At 37.0% G+C, this 16,086-nt stretch overlaps 1 protein-coding gene across 1 annotated transcript in view; it reads right to left on the reverse strand.

The window, feature by feature from the left end:
• Positions 1–16,086, reverse strand: part of PALMD (palmdelphin) — a 59,346-nt gene that overhangs the window by 35,304 nt on the left and 7,956 nt on the right. The gene's annotated exons all lie outside the window — the stretch shown is intronic.

A 16,086-nucleotide genomic window follows, 5' to 3' on the forward strand; every position in this document is an offset into this window, starting at 1 on the left:
TTCATGGAAGGATTCATATTGTTTTTTAACCGTATTTTTTCACAAACTTTTTGAAGTACCCTCATATTTAGAAGTTCCTGGAGCAGTGTTTGACACACAGTGCTCTAGAAGTATTTAATAAAATTAAATAAATAAACACATAATTTGTTAATCACATAGAAAGCATCATATTAATCCTGACAATGCTTCCATGAGACTGAAATGTTTTAGAGATTCCCATCTGGAGTTGTTTGAGACATTTAACTAGCCATGCAAAAAAGTCCTTATTTCCTCATTTTTCATCAGAGGTGACATTAACCCTCCATCTTATTCACAAGAATTAGTTTTAAATCCGCTTTCAAAATTGAAAACTCCCAAAGCATAAATTTTGTTGCCAATAAAGACATCTAAAAGAATTTGAAACAGGCTCAGAAGGTAATTTAGAATGAAGAGTTCCAAAACTATTTGGCAGCATTATGAAATAAATGCATGACTTCCTGATGTGACTCTTTTGAAGATAAACACTCTTTTTTGATGTCCAAGTTCAGGTGCATTTGTTGGAGAAAAACAACATTGCTCATCCAACTTTATGTTGTGTTTCTCTTTGTGTGTAAGAAGAATGAATGACTTCATCATTATTACTTTTTAAATTTCATATGCAGTTCTTTTGGAAAAAAATAACTAGGCAATAAGCATGGGTCTTCAGAATCACGTATTTCTGTTGGATGGAATCTGGTCATCAGCAACAAAAATTCTGATAACCTCTATGAGTCAATTCTCCATTATATCTAGAAGCTGTTATTGAGCAAATATTAGTTACATTTTAAATTTATTGTGCTGACCGAAAGAGAAATACTGCATGTTCTCACTTATATGTGGGAGCTAATAAAAATAACTAAATAAATATACAAACAAATAAACGGGACTGGCAGGGAAGAAGATACAATAATCACAATAATTCCTTGAACTTGTTAAGACAAGTGAACAGATATGATGTTGATGGGGAGGGGAGTGGAGAGAGGGAGAGGGAAAAGGAAGAATTGGTGAAGGGACATAAAAATCAACTACATTGTATATTGATAAATTAAAATAAAAAAAAATAATAAAAAAATAAATTTATTATGCTGAACATTTTGGTTAGTATTTTACAGGCTCTATTTCACTTAATAGTCATAATAACAGATATATAATACTTTTTATTTTACAAAAGAGGAAATGGAAGTTTAGGGGAAATTAACTCATCCAAGTTCTCACAACTAATAAACGGCAGAGTCAAGATTTGAACCCAGTCCCGCAGGCAATTCAAGGTCAGCCTACACACTCTTAGCCAATCTACCCTGCCATTTCCTTGAGTAGGAAGTTACTCAGACTAGTCACAACTTCCCTCACTGTCCTCTCCATCATGAAGGACTGTGGCCTGGGGGCAGCCCCAGGACAGCAAGAAATGAGTGGGACCTCCCATTAGAAGGAAGCACGTTTTTAGCTCCCTAGGTGCTGGTGCTGTAACTACCCCTCTCTCTCCATGAATAGCCCACAGAGAAGAGCACGTTATGTGTGGTGGACAGTGAGGGCTGAACCCAGCAATGTCTCCCCACCCCTGCTGATTGCCAGTCTGGGCTGGTTTCATCTTGGGGTTAGGAAACAGGTAATGGAAACTGTGGGTAGAGGCAGAGTGTCTGAGCTGTTTTGGCAACACTAGGCTTATGAAAGGTTGCTAAGGAATAGCAATGTTTTGTTACGCAGAGGTAATGTGATGCCTCTCTCATATCAGTGTAGGTAGGAAGGTAATTTTATAATGTTATAGGCACGATCCTATTTTAAGATAGGAATAGTTTTTCTTTATAAGATATTCATCAAGAGTAAGTTATTATCCTTTTTACCAAATTTCATAAAAATCTATAAGCATCACTGAAAAATAATATGGCAATAATTTAGTTTTGATATGGTACAGTAAGTTGTATATATAGCTCGATTATTAGTGTACCAAAAGTTATCATAGTCAGCTAATTCCTTTCCAAATTATCAAGCAAAAAAATATATGTGAAATGCCATGTGTTCCCAAAATTCCTCCAGAAATTTTAATGTAAACAAGTAGAGTATATTGTAATGTAGAGGAGCACCTCTATAGATAGCTGTTGTAACCTGGCACATCGACATTTAGTAATGTAGCCATCACGAATAACTTATATCATTGTTTACCTTTTCAGTGTTCAATTACCTAGACTTTTTGTTCAATAAACAATTGCCTAGATTTTTAGCTGACTTAGCCTATTTTTGTGGTTGACATCCACAAATTCCAATTCTGTAAAAGGCTACCTCTTAATTCTTTTGAAAATTAATTTATTCACCTGTGCAACTATGAAATTATTGTGACCGTATGCGATCCAGTGATACTACCACAATCACATATTTGATAAAAGTAAGCACAGTACTTAAGAGTGTACTTTAGAGATATTATTGGTTAACAGTTAGCTAAAAAGGCTAATCCTATCAAGAAGGCAGGATTGATCCTGAGTTATTTAATTATTAATTTATCCAAAATCTTACCTGCACCTCCATGCTTATTGCAGTATTATTTGTGATAGCCAAGACATGGAATCAATCTAAGTGTCCATCAACAGATGAATGGATAAAGAAAATGTGGCATATATACACAATGGAATACTATTCAGCCATGAAAAAGGATAAAATCATGTCATTTGCAGCAACATGGATGGAGGATATTATGTTAAGTGAAATAAATCAGGCAGAAAAAGAAAAATACCACATGTTCTCATATGTGGGAGCTAAAAATGAATTCATAGAAGTAGAGGGTAGAATTGTGGTTACTAGAGCTAGAAAGGGAGTGGGGATAGGGAGAGGTTGGTTAACAGAAACAGAATTACAACTAGACACAAGGAATAAGTTCTAGTATTTGATAGTAGTGCTAGGTGTCTATAACAAAAATTTATTGTATATTTTTAAATAGCTAGAAGAGAGAAGTTCAAATATTCTCATCACAAAGAAGTGATAAATATTTGTGATAATACATATGCTAATCAGCCTGATTTGATCGTCACACAGTGTATACATGCATTGAAATATTACTCTGTACCCCATAAATATACACAATTATTGTGTCAATTTAAAATATTTAATAAAATAGAGTAATAATAAAGACATTATCAGTCATCCAAAAAAATTTATTCAATACTTAGGTACTTATGTACAAATGCTACATTCAAGGTGACATTAGGAATTGTACAGTATTTAAAAATTATTCAGAATTAGATACTTACCCCAAGGAGCTTACATTCTCATATAAAAAGAAAATCATCTGTGCAAGTAACTTTAAGAAATAAAGAAATAATAAGAAATAAGAAAATCATTTGTGCAAGTCACTTGAAGAAATAAAGTGACATATGTCATTACTAAGATATGTCATTACTAAGGCACAATTAAGGTATATGAGGGCTGAGGGGAGACAGGAAGAGGTTCCTTCTAGCTGATGTGGTTAGGGGAGGCTTTGGAGTAGCATCTGAGTAGAGTATGTTGGGTATGTTGGGTAGTTGCTGGGGGCTGGGGAGTGGGGAGAAGGGGCATTTGAGCCAAGAGCTCCATGTGAGCAAAGGCCTGGAAATAGAACATTGGGACATTATTTGGAACAGCAAATCTGGAATCTAAGTTACTATATAAGGGAGTAGCAGGAAATAAAATAACAGCATGAGGACGGATTCTCAACAGGGAATACTGAATGGCACAATGAGTTTGAAATTATTTATGTATTGAGATAGGGAACAATGAAAGGTTCTCAGGGGGCGAAGAATAATACAGTTAATTACTATCGCCCGATTGTGCAGTAGATACTGAAGGGGAGACTTGGAAGGGGATACTCAGGCTATGGCAACAACTTATACATAAGGCTATGACAGCTTGCACAGAGGGAGCGGAGGGCATGGATGTCAGAGCTGCAAAGAGTTAAAAGTGGCAGGACTTGACAACTGATACCATATGGATGAGGGAGAGGAAGAGGCCAAATGGAACACGTTAGTCTCCCTTATCCAAAGGGGCTACATTCTCAGACCCGCAGTGGATTCCTGATAACTGCAGAGAGAACTGACTCCTATATATACTATGTTTTTTCCTACACATACATACCTATGATAAAGTTTAATTTATAAATTAAGCGCAGTAAGAGATTAACAAAAATAACTAATAATAACACAGAAAATTATAACAATATACTGTGATGAAAGTTATGTGAATGTGGTCTCTTTTTTGCTCTCAAAGTATCACAATATTTTTGGGCCACTGTTGACCATGGGAAACTGAAACTGTGGTCAGCCAAATGCTGGATAAGGGCGAACTACTGAATGAGGATTTTATGCCTAGGTAACTGGCAGGAGAGCAGAATGACTAATAGAAATAGGAAATTTAAGAGAAGGAAGAAGAGGTTTGGGGGAAAAGATATGGATTCATACCAAGTTGGAGGTGTCTTTGAAACAACTAGGTGAAGTTTTCCGGTAGGCAGTTGGAATGTTGGATGGAGAGACGGGGAGAGGAGTCAGAACAAGAGACAAAGATGTGGGAGTGCTGGAAGGGACAGATGAGAGTGTATGGGACACATGTTTAGGGGAAAAAAAAAAAAGGAGGGCTAATGACAGATCCTCCACGAAGCACCTACATTTAAGGGGGATAGGAAGAAGGGAACACACATGAAAGTTTATTTTGGGTCAGTTAGATATTATAATAGAACTTGGTGAATTGGGCCATATGACTGAAAGCAGCCATGGGAGGGCATGTGTTATTTCTTTCCTTTTTTAAAAAAATTAGTTTATTATTATTATTATTTTTACATTCTAAGATGTGGCTGTGGAGCAATTGTGGGGAAGAGGAGAAGGGCAGTGGGAGGGGATAGGGTAGGAAGAAGAGGACGGAGAGGGGCATGGTCAAGGCCTGTGGCTCCCCCCTCATTCCAACGGGGTAGACCAGGGGGCTTCCAATGGGGGCCCAGCTGTGGTTCGGCTGGATGTGGACTTCTGGGGAAGTCCTATGGACTTCTGGCATAGGCCCTCAGCAGCCCCCAATCTGGGAGCTTGGGGTGCTTCTGAAAGCAGCTTGGTGGTCATCACTGGCAGACACAAGGGGGATGTGGCTGAGGCCCTCCACCTCCCATCACCCCAGCTCAGGAGCCTGGGGCTCCTCTGGTGGTGGCCTGGTAGTTATCACTGAGCTGGATGTGGATGCTGGAGGGGATGGGAGAGTGTGGCTGAGGCCCTCGGTCCCCGCCACCCCAGCTCAGGAGCCTGGGGTGGTTCTGGTGGCTGCTTGGTTGTTGTCGCTGGGCTGTATGTGGATATCAGGGTGGCATGGCTGAAGCCCTTGGTTATCCACCACCCTGGCTCAGGAGCCCTGGGCACCTCCGGTGGTGGCCCAGTGGTCATGGATATCAGGGGTGTGGACATCAGGGGGTGTGATTGACATGGACCTCTGGGGGCATGGCTGAGGCCCTCGGCCTGGGAGTCCGAGGGGCTTCTGGTCCTTCCAGGTTCTATAGGTACTCCTTAATGGTGTTAGACCTTTACTGGTAAATACCAGAACTTTGTCTCTGATCTGTGGGTTTTTTGTTTTTTCTTTCAGTTCTGTGTTGGATTATTTGCTATTCCCAACACTCAAATTCTGCACTGGAACTAATTTGTTGTCCTTTGGTTACTTCTAAAATGGGGGAACTTCCTGTGGGAGCCAGCATTTGAGCCCTGTGGTTGAGCTAAATTGCTGCTTTTTTTGTGCAGGTCAGGTTGTAATTGTTGGCCTTGTAAGCACTTCCGGGTCTTGTGAGGTCTGGAACACTTAGGTTGTGTGGATATTCTGGTATGGGCCTGAGTCTTTTCAGGAAACTGCCCCCCCTGCAGTTCTGTATTCCTGACCAGTCTCCACTGAGTGGGCCTGTACTGATTGTAGGGCAGATCAGCTGTGGGCTTGTGTTATTTCAAATAAACAAATTATGAGGAGCAAGAAGATAGAACAATCACTATGTCATATTGCAAGCTGTAAGAGATTTAGTGATCATAGGGTCCAAGTATTTCATTTAACATGCATGAGTTTGGAACCTTGAGAGGTTAAGTGAGTTGCTTAATAAGGTATTTAGCAGCAGTCAAGACTAGTAAGCAGATCTTAATTTCCAGTCCTCGGCTCTTCTTACTTCTCTTCACTATCTCCACAAAAGAAAGGAAAAGCATGGTTTTGGGCATTTAGGCGAGTATAAAAGTAAAGAAAAACAGAAACCATCCTACTAGTATACTAGAAACTATCTGACCGGAAAGAGGGGCTAGGTGGTTTTCCTAAATCAATTAAAAACGTTGAAAGAGGCAAGTTAGAGTAGTGATGAGAGAATTCAATTAGTCAAATGCGTTCAGTTTCATTCTGCTAGAACCTGAGTGTCTTATAACTTATGACTAGCTTTGCTGATATTTTTATTTTTATTTTTACATTTTACTGCTTGGAGTCTGAAAAGAACAATAGTAGAAGCTGCTAATTTGGATTTAAATACTACCAAGAGTGCAGAGTTGGCTGGTGATGTGCAAATAATGACAAGCTTGAAAAAAAGGAATGTGCTAACACAATATTCCTTGAAAAGAATCCTGGGAATAGTTAGAAATTTTTCAGTGAAAGAAGATTTAAAAAATTCTTGAAAAAGAAGCAAACATTTCAAGAGGGGAAATAGATCAGGAGGCCTGGGCAATTTACAAATGGAACATGTATACGCAATTAATAATAATCTCAGGTAAGAAGAGTGAGCGACTATAAACAAAACCGAGCCAAGTAGTTTAATGTCACCAAGGGCTTTCCAAGGAGCTCACGCAACCAAGCATGAAGATTAAGAGGGCGGCACCTATTCGTAACAGTGCAAATAATGTAAAAATCCAGGGTGATATGATGGTATAAAGCACATGAAAAACACTCCAGGGCATAAAAAACACACGCGCGCGCGTGTGTCTGTGTTATGCTGAGAGCAAAAAGATAAAGGCAATAAAACTACTTCTGAGATTCATAGTGTAATATTAAAAGGACAGAGACAAAACAGAACTATTTTCTTTCGAGTATTTTGCTTCCATATTTTTGATTAAGGAGAATAATCTTGATCATGGAAAGGGTTTAATGAATACGCTTAAAGGGAAATTGGAGCCCAAGAGGAAATACAGCACTGAAGACAGAGCTGCTCTAGTCTTCATTTCAGGCAATATGAAAATTTATACACGTGACAGAAAAATATTGTTAAGTAATCTTCTTGGAATCTTGGATTAAGTGAAAAGAGATCAGAAGAATGAAGTTCCAAGTGCCCCAATTTTTTGAAGAAGGAAAAAGGTGAATTATGAGTATTTAAAGACTGGCGAATTTATTGGTTAATCCCTAGCAAAATTGTAGAATGAATTGCTTTTAGACAAGGAATGTCTAGGAGGTAACATTTGATTATTAAAAACATTAGAGTGCAGCCTTGTAACGCCAAGGTCAAGGCTTCAGATCCCCGTACCTGCCTGCTGCCAAAAACAACAACAAAAATAAAAACAAGGCTTGTAAAACTCTCTTTATTTCTTGTTGCTTAATTATTTCAAGATCTGCAAATGATGAAGATTATGATTGTTGTAGTAATAGCTAACATTTATTAAGAACCTTTTATGTGTGTCAGGAACTACTCAAAGCACGTAAATGTATCAATTTATTTAATCTTCCTCAAATCTCTATGAGGTAGAGACCATGTTTATTTTCATTATGTAAGTGAAGAAACTGAGGAATGAAGATATCTAGATGATGGGAATGCAGTGTGTCTTATTTTTAGCATGGTTTTTGACAAATTTTATTACTTAAGTCTTTTGGAAATTTGTGGAAATGAGAACAGAAAGAAATATTTATTTAAAGGTGACTGTCCTAACGTTTTTTTTTAAACCAGTGCCCTGTAAGAAGATAAATAGAAAACTAAAACTAAGTCCAACAAACAAATAAACATAAACATGTTTATGTTTAAGGAACTTTCTGAGTCAGAATTTCAAGGATGAAATGGGGTGGGCTGGAAGTTTTACGTTAAAAACTGCTTCTGCTATCTTTAATCATCAGCCAGATTTGGAAACTAATCCAATAAAAGATGACCAAGATTTCAAAACATCTTGACTGATAGGGATGATGGACATAAATGAATAATTAATTTTATTATTAATAAGTATAAACTATGAAACTTTCTAGGATATATTAATTGCAGAATATTTGGAAAATCCAGACAACCTTGAAGAAAAATATAAAAATCGCCCAGACTTTTACTACTATAGAAAGAACTACTGTCAACAATTTGGTGCATTTTTTATTTTATTTTTTGTCTTTTTTTGTGTCCGTCAACGGGATCGCAACCCTCGGTGTCGCGCCCGCACCTCGCTCAGCCAGTGAGCGGGAACCGGTCTGTATGTGGGATGTGAACCCTCGGCAGGAGCGCCACCGCGCTTCTCAAGCGGTGCACTGTAGCAGTGCGCCACCGGGCCGGCCCTGGTGCATTTTATTTCAATGTTTTTTCAATACACCCAAACCACAGGTATACATGCTTATACAAACACACATGCACGAACTACACAAGGAGACTCTTAAACAGTTTTGTGTTCTACCTTTGTCACTTAATATTATGTTATGAGCATTTCCCACGTAATTAAATTTTATCAAAAATAAAAATATTAAATTTTATTCAAAATTTCATAATTTGCTTAATCATTCTCCCCTTTTCTGCCTTTTAGGTTGTTTTGAATCTTTTGCTGGCATAAGTAATTGTGTGATGGAGTCAGTTGTATGTAAATTTTGGACCACTTTTCTCTGATTATTTCCTTAGGATGGGTTCTTAGAAGTTAGTTACCAAGACAAGGGGTATGGATCTATTAAAAATTCTTCATACAGATTGTTAAAACACTTTAATGAAAAGTTGTTTTAACTTACATTTCCACATGCAGTGTCCGTCACTTCACCCTTACTAATTATGAATATTACAATTACGAAATAGTAATTTGAGTAGGACAACATAGTATATCATTGATGTCCTATGACATTTAATGAGATTTCTGAAATTACTGTGGGCAAATATTATTCTTAATTTTTTTTTGCTATTTTTATTAATGTTTTCTTTTAAAATTGCCTGTTTGTGAAGTCAACCCATTTTTCTGTGAAGCTTATTAATCATTTACTTATCAATTTGTAAGAGCTCTTTGAATTAGAGATAGTAACCTTTTGTTTGCAATATTGGATGTAAATACTTTTTGTATTTGCCTTTAATTTATGGTGTCTTAAGAAGTTCTGAAAGTGTTTTTTCTATTGCTTTCATGTTTTTAATATTTTTTATTATCTGAGGTCCAGTAATTATTCATCCATGTTTTCTTCCAGTTTTCTAAAGATTTTTTAAAAATGTAACTCTTTAATCCAGTTGAATTTATTTTTATTTATAGTAGATACATTCCCCCCATCCCCCAATTTTTAACTAATTATCTGAATTTTTATCAAAGGAGTCTCTCCTATTGAGTTAGGACGTAACTTTTATCTTTTACTAATTTTTAAAATGTATATTAGGGCCTGGTTCCAGGTTATTTGTATAGTTCCTCTAATTATTGATTTTGGTACCAATACTACATAGTTTAGATTATGCACCAATGAAGTAAACTAGTATTTTATCAGGAAAGTTTTCCTTCATTGCTCTTATCAAAAATGCCTTGATTAATAGCAGTAATTTATTTTTCCAGGTGGGCTTTGGAATCATTTTATTAAATTCCAATAGAAACAAAATTGAAAACCCAACTAATTCCTTGTCTCTCCTCAGTCCCCACCAAATAAAAAACTGACCAACCAACCAGCCGATAAACAAACAAAAGTATCTTGATGAAATTAAAATAGTTGCTTTTAGTAGTATGATCACTATCCAGAGATAATCAGAGATTGATACTGTTATAGAGTAGTCCCCCTCATCGGCAGTTTCCTTTCTGCAGCTTGTTACAAGTGGTTACAGTATTTTGAAAGAGAGAGAGACCACATTCTCATAACTTATATTGCAGTGTATTGTTATAATAGTTCTATTTTATTATTATGTATTGTTTAAGTCTTACTGTGCCTAATATATAAATTAAACTATCATAGATATATATGTTTAGGAAAAACCATAGTATACATAGGGTTTGGTACTACCCATAGTCAAGCATCCACTGGGGGTCTCAGAACATATCCCCAGTGAATAAGGGGGAATTACTATATATGATATGTGGTTAGTTGCATGATATATCATAGTTCATATAAAACTGGGATTCTTTTTTACATATTTAGTAATACGACATTTCTTTTAATATAAACATAATGATGTATCGTGTTATTAAACAGTCTTTAAGTTTTTTAAACAGTGCATCTGTTCCATTATGCACACACGTACATACACACAATTTATTCAGCTAATCTCTACTTTTAGACATTGAGTTTGCTTCCACTTTTGTACTATAAGAAATGACTGTTATGACCATCTTAGGATGTCCATCTTTGTGTGCATTTCACATTTTTTTAGTATAAGTTCTTTGTGATGAAATTCTAGGTCAAAGGATAAAACAGTTTTTGAATTTTCTTATACCAGTGGCCAAATTGTCCTGTTTTAGCAATTTTATGCTTTCACTAGCAGTGAATAAGAATGCCTCCTTAGAGATTTTGATTGAAATTGCATTACATTTAAGATAAATTTGGAAGTATATGATAGCTTTTATGTATAGCCTTCAAACTACATCCCAGGAATGGTTTGCCTCTCCAGTCACATAAATTATGCCACTTAGTAAAGTTTAATTATATAAATCCTGCACATTTCCTTAGTAGGTATTAAGAGTATAAAAATTTCTTCATATAAATCCAGCATATTTCCTTTTACTAGGATTATTTTTAGGTTTTAATATTTTTTTATTTTGTAGCTATTAGGAATGGGGTATTTTCACATAATATTTTCTCATTTTCAGAAAGCTATTGATTTCTACATATTCATTGTGTATCTGATTACTATACTGAACTTTCAAATTAATTCTTACTCCTAACTTTAGAGACACTGAAGCTGAGCACTAGAAAGTTCAACTTTCTCAAGTTATAGGATTGGTCCAGTGCTAGAACTTGTGTTGAATCTAATTTTCTATAACTCCAAGGTGATACTTTTTACTGCTTCCTAAATATGTCAGTAGAAATACAATTCCCTAATGTTACAGCACCAAGGGGCTCTGGACTGGTCAGAGTTCTGTTCGACTCTCAGCACCAACTTTTAAAAGTGATACTGACTTCTATAGATTGAATGTGTCCCCCAAAAGTTCATATGTTGGAAACTTGGTCCTCATTGTAACTGTGTTAAGAGGGTGGAAAATATGATTATGGTGTTTGAAAGGAGGGGTGTTTAAGAGGTGACTGGATCATGAGGACTATGCTTTCATGAATGGATTAATCCATTCATGGAGTAATGAGCTGTCATGGGTGGACTGGTGACTTTATAAGGAGAGCACATGAGAGAGTGCTTGCCTTTCTCACCATGTGATACTCTGCATCACCAAGGGTACTCTGTAGTGAGTCCCCACCAAGAAGGTCCTCACCAGATGTGTCCCCCTGGGGCATGGACTTCCCAGCCTCCAAAACTGTAAGATATAAATCTTGTTTTCTTATAAATTACTCAGTTTCAGGAATTCTATTATAAGCAACAGAAAGTGAACTAATACACTGACATTTAGAGAGTATTTAAAATGAGCCTGTACTATGAGGAATAATCAAAATCCAGACAATGAGTCTGTATAGCTTCAGTGGCAAGAGTAACGATGATTGGGTGGAAGTTAAAGGCAACCAAATTCTGGCACGTTATGTCAGAACTCTTAACCCAGACAGCTATTCTCAAATGGGATAGGGTGTCTTTGGGAGTATTGATCTACATGATGTGGGAAGTGTTTAAGAAGCAGCTGGGCGAGCAGCTTGAGCATAGTGTAAAGTGGATGAAAATGCGGACAAAAAAAAAATCTCTGAATTTTCTCCTGATCCTATGGTTATTTCTGCATCTAGCTTTGAAATATCCTAATTCTCAAGTTAAATTAACAATGGGAACTGGATGTGTCTATCACTACTACTTATGGAGTGAATTTAAAAGTGCAAATTTTCTTTTTAAACTCTTTTATTTTATTTTATTTTTATTATTTATTATAATAAAAGTGCAAATTTTCTAAACCTCATTTTATTCAGTAATTTTAGAGACTACTTTCCTTACACTACAACAAATTCTGACAAATCTCTAAATAGAATCTAGTTTGTGTTCTACTCCTTTATTTCTTTGTCCATCCTTTCTTGTTTGTTCTAATGAAAAGTGACAAAACAAAACAAAAGAAGGATGAACAGCAAACACACAACAAGCTCCTGAATAATCAAATGGGGGATGGTAAACTTGGCCAGGTCTTCAGTGAAAAAAAAAATCTCTTAGTGGGCAAGACAGTCATTAGCCTTCCTCCCTTCTCAGCTTAGTTGTATTTGTTCATCCATTCATTCACTCACTTAGGATAGATTTTTGGTGCTCCAGTGTTGAGCTCATTGTTGGGGGAACTGTGAAACATGCAAAGATGTCTTTGCCTTAAAAAGTCCTGGCTGGAGGGAAGAGACTGCAATGAAAATGGAATGGGGAGGAAGTAACAACGTTTTGGAACATTGAATGCTCCGAAAAATGACTGTAATTCTCTCCAACACTCTTAAAACAGTAACAAATGCTTCTGAAATGATACCACATTCATTTCTACTTCTGGTGGTCAGGGAAGGTGGGAGGAGACTGCAGGGGGTGGAGGACCATTTTGGGTTAGAAAATGTGGTTAAGTGAAGCAGAATCTCCACAGGTTCTTCTCTTCGCTTCACTTCAAATTCTATTCATAAGAGTGAAAAACAGAAATCTGAAGAAGTTCTGACCAGGGATGAGGGTTGTGGATTTGATATTTATAAGAATTTATTGTGATATTGTGGTCAGGGAATCTGACAAGCAGAAGAATGGATTCAAGTTCCGCCATTCAACTAATCCTTTAACTTTTCTCGGCCTTAGTTTTTCCACCTATAAAATGGGAACGGTAACAACTGATTTGAAAATATTCATAGGACTGTTTGTACAAATGAGATAATGGACGTGAAAGTTTTTATGTTTTTTAAGCCTAAATCCTGTATAAGAGTGGGTGTTGTTATTATTGTCAGTAATCTCAGAATTCTTTTGCTTAAGAGATGTCCCTTATATTCTCGATTTGTTAGCATAGATGGATTAGGAACAGCTGTTGTAGCTCATTTTGCTATGTCACATTATCCTATGACAATCACTGATACAGTTACACACTGAAAACTTGGTACTTAAGACAGAAGCAAGTTTTTTTTTCGAAACATAATTGATTATACATATTCGTGAGGTATAGAGTTGAATATAAATACCTGTGTGCAATGTGTGATGATCAAATCAGGATAATTAGCATATTCATCATTACAAAACATAAGAAACATAATTGATTATACATATTTGTGAGGTATAGAGTTGAATATAAATAACTGTGTGCAATGTGTGATGATCAAATCAGGATAATTAGCATATTCATCATTACAAAACATAATCATTCTTTGTGTGTATTAACCAGTTTCTTGCCAACTCCCCTTCCCTTCCTCTCTCAGACCTCGAATAACTACAGTTCTGATCTTTCCTTCTGAAAGTTCAAAGTATTATTGTGATTGCTCTTCCTTCCTTCCTTCCTTCCTTCCTTCCTTCCTTCCTTCCTTCTCATTAACCAGTTTCTTGCCAACTCCCCTTCCCTTCCTCTCTCAGACCTTGAATAACTACAGTTCTGATCTTTCCTTCTGAAAGTTCAACGTATTATTGTGATTGCCCTTCCTTCCTTCCTTCCTTCCTTCCTTCCTTCCTTCCTTCCTTCTTCCTTCCTTCCTTCCTTCCATTTATTTTTTAGTTCCCCCTTATGAGTGAGAACATGTAGTTATTTCTCTTTCTGTGTCTGGCTTACTTCACTTAATATAATTTTCTCCAAGCTCATCCATGCTTCAGCAAATGGCATAATTTCATTCTTTTTATGGCTGGGTAGTATTCCATTATGGATATATACCATATTTTCCTTATCCAGTCCTCTATTGATGGACATTTAGGTTGGTTCCACATCTTGGCTATTGTAAATAGAGCTGCAATGAATGTGGGAGTGCAGGTATCCCTTCGATGTGATGATTTCCATACCTTTGGGTATATACCAGTAGTGAGATTGCTGGACAGTATACTAGTTCAATTTGTAGTTGTTTGAGGAAACTCCATAACGTCTTCTATAATGGCTGTACTAATTTTCAGTCCCACCAACAGGCAGCAAATGGCATAATTTCATTCTTTTTTATGGCTAGGTAGTATTCCATTATGGATATATACCACATTTTCCTTATCCAGTCCTCTATTGATGGACATTTAGGTTGGTTCCACATCTTGGCTATTGTAAATAGAGCTGCAATGAACGTGGGAGTGCAGGTATCCCTTCGATGTGATGATTTCCATACCTTTGGGTATATACCAGTAGTGAGATTGCTGGACAGTATACTAGTTCAATTTGTAGTTGTTTGAGGAAACTCCATAACGTCTTCTATAATGGCTGTACTAATTTTCAGTCCCACCAACAGAGTAGGAGAGTTCCCCTTTCTCTTCATCTTCACCAGCATTTTTTATTCTCTGCCTTTTTGATAATAACCAGTCTAACTGGGATGAGATGATATCTCACTGTGGTTTTGATTTGCATTTCCATGATGATTAGTCATACTGAGCATTTTTTCATGTACCTGTTGGCCACTTGTATGTGTTCCTTTGAGAAATATCTATTCAGCTCCTTTACCCACTTTTTAATCAGATTATTTGTTTTTTTTCCTGTCAAATTGTTTGAGTTCCTTGTATATTCTGGGTATCAATCCCTGTTGAATGAAGTCAAATTGTCCTTGTTTGCAGATGACATGTTCCTACATATAGAAAAACCTAAAAACTCTACCAAAAAACTCTTAGACCTCAAAAAACTCATTCTGCCTGCCTACCATTCTCCATAAAATTTTTCTCAGTAGCCATCACATTCCTACTATTAGACCTAGAAATTGCCCTCCTAACACCTCTCCCATGAGCCACCCAAACAAACAGCCTCAAACTAATACTCATCATAATGCTTGTCCTAATCCTCGTCCTAGCACTGGACCTAGCCTATGAATGAACCCAAAAAGGCCTAGAGTGACCTGAATATAGCAGTTAGTTTAATCAAAACAATTGGTTTCAACCCATTAAATTACGACATTTCATAACTACTAAAATGCCTTCAGTTTACATCAACAGTATCCTAGCATATACCACATCCTTCGTAGGACTACTAATATATCGATCCCACCTTATATCCTCACTCCTATGCCTAGAAAGCTTGATGCTATCCCTATTCATCCTAGGCACTCTCCTATTCCTAAATATACACTTCAGCCTATCCTACACCCTCCCCATTATCCTTCTAGTCTTCGCAGCCTGCGAGGCTGTGGCTTTTGCACTTCTAATAATAGTCTCTAACACCTGTGGCCTAGACTCCATACAAAACCTCAACCTTCTACAATGCTAAAACTCATGATCCCTACAATTAAACTTACTCTCACTATGTGATATTCTAACAACAATATAATCTGAATTAACTTAGACCTGAGAAATGAATTCAGTGAAGTTGCAGGACACAAAATCAATCCACAAAAATCAGTAGTGTTTTTATACACCAACAATGAGCTAGCAGAAAAAGAAATCAAGTGGCCAGCCCGGTGGCGCACTGGATAGTGCACCGCTTGGGAAGCGTGGCGGCGCTCCCGCCCGAGGGTTCGGATCCCACATACAGACCGGTTCCCGCTCACTGGCTGAGCGAGGTGTGGGCGCAGCACTGAGGGTTGCGATCCCGTTGCTGGTCCCGGTCCGGTACGGGCGCGACACTGAGGGTTGCGATCCGTTGCTGGACATGAAAAAAAAAGACAAAAAGGAAAAAAAAAAAAGAAAAAGAAATCAAGAAAGAAAACCTATTCACAATAGCTAACAAAAAAATAAAA

The sequence above is a fragment of the Galeopterus variegatus genome, unplaced genomic scaffold (genome assembly GCF_000696425.1).
Source record: "Galeopterus variegatus unplaced genomic scaffold, G_variegatus-3.0.2 Scaffold5750, whole genome shotgun sequence".
Classification (NCBI taxonomy): Eukaryota; Metazoa; Chordata; class Mammalia; order Dermoptera; family Cynocephalidae; genus Galeopterus; species Galeopterus variegatus.